The 1,734-nt window shown below is 44.1% G+C and overlaps 1 non-coding gene across 1 annotated transcript; it reads left to right on the forward strand.

The window, feature by feature from the left end:
• Window positions 1-459: 459 nt before the first annotated feature.
• LOC111815329 lies at window positions 460-564 on the forward strand. Its single transcript, XR_002820035.1, has one exon. It is a non-coding gene; the product is annotated as a U6 spliceosomal RNA (small nuclear RNA).
• The last annotated feature ends 1,170 nt before the right edge of the window (window positions 565-1,734 follow it).

Consider the following 1,734-nt stretch of genomic DNA (forward strand, 5'->3'; position numbering starts at 1 on the left):
GGCTCAAAGTTGTAAAGATTTCAGTCTATAGCTAGCTGGCTCCAAGGGGGTGGCATGGAGGACAAGCGTGGTGCAGGAGAAACAGCCCACGGCAGGGCAGGCAGGAAGCAGCGGGGGCTGACACGCTCCCCTCATGGTCTGGCCACCTCCCAGAGCCCACCTCATACGAGTGCATGAGGCATTAGGGGACATCTAGATATAAACCACAACACGAGACTAGGGAAGAAAGCTTCAATTGTGTGTTCAGACTGCATATAACATTTCATGGAGGGGCCAGGGAGATAGCTCAGTAGCATAAGCGCTTGCCTGGCAAGCACAAGGGCCTGAGTTCAATCCCTGGTTCTGGGGGAAAAAAAACAAAACATTTCATGGTACAGTATCAATTTAAATGCACTGAATTAATATTTGAAGTGCCCATTATTCATTTAACACTATTCCACATTCAAAAGATCCCCTTCCATGCTCGCTTCGGCAGCACATATACTAAAACTAGAACGATACAGAGATTAGCATGGCCCCTGCTCAAGGATGAAAGGGTGACACTCAAATTTGTGAAGCGTTTCATACTAAAAAAAAAAAAAAAGATCCCCTTCCCCCACGAAACACAAAACTATTGTCTTTGAATAACATTTCATTGTATTTGGATGCTTCAGTCATTCCAGGGCTCATTTTATTGGCTCTTAACATTTAGACGTTGTGATCTGGCCCCAAATCACGAAGCTACATGTGCACCCTGGACCTGAGCTGGCCGCTGATTTCAGCCTCTTCCCCTTCCTCCTCCCCTCTGTGGAGTTTTCCAGATTCTATGAGCTCTACCAGCTGCTTCAGTAGAGGCACATGCATACCCCAAGTGGGAGTAGCCCCAACTCTACTTCTACAAATATGATACAGGAGAAAAAAAGAAAATCAATCTCAAAAACACTAGGCTTTATATACCCAAGGGCTTTCAAATATTTGTTCTTCAACCCAGCAATTACATTTCTGAGAATCTGCCAGAAATGAGCTAAATTCAAAATACTATGCATGTGAGACACAGTCTCCCTACCTCAGAAAAAAAAAAGAAAGAAAAAGAAAATAACCCAAAATGCACAGTGGTTGAGGGAGTAAAGGACTGGAGAATTCTGAGATAGAATTTGTTATGTGTGTACAGAAATCTGAGAAATGCTGCTAATGATGACATTTTACCACATTTGAAACATCACTAAAAAAAAAAAAGGGGGGGGCGGGGAGATGGCTCAGTAGAATAAACACTTCCCTGCTAAGCGCAAGGGCTTGAGTTCAATCCCCGATTCCACAAAAAAAAAAAAAAAAAAAAAAAAAAAATCACTGATTTTAACACAGGACACTATTTCACATAGCACAAAAGGAGGAAAAAATAGCCAAGAGACCTCTAAGGAGAGCTGGGACCACTGAGGGCTATTTCTGTCATGAGGAGAATGATGAACCACATGGTTACAAAGTCAGACAGAAAGCCCCCAGGCCTCTGCCATGGTCCCAGGTACAGTGAGGGACACCATTACTCTAGCTTGCGAATAGACGAGTACTCACGGCCTTGCGCCCACACATGCACAAAGATGTCTGAAAACACTGCTAGCAAAGCCTGCAACTGAGATGAGGCTTAATATGAAGTCGTTTCAAGGTGGTAGAGCCCCAGGTGACAGAGCACACACAAGCCCCCTCTGGAAGAATCCGATTTCAACACAGGCTGACACGGCCTATCATTTTTTTTTTTTT

This window comes from Octodon degus, unplaced genomic scaffold (genome assembly GCF_000260255.1).
Source record: "Octodon degus isolate 3935 unplaced genomic scaffold, OctDeg1.0 scaffold00014, whole genome shotgun sequence".
In the NCBI taxonomy this organism is placed as follows: domain Eukaryota; kingdom Metazoa; phylum Chordata; class Mammalia; order Rodentia; family Octodontidae; genus Octodon; species Octodon degus.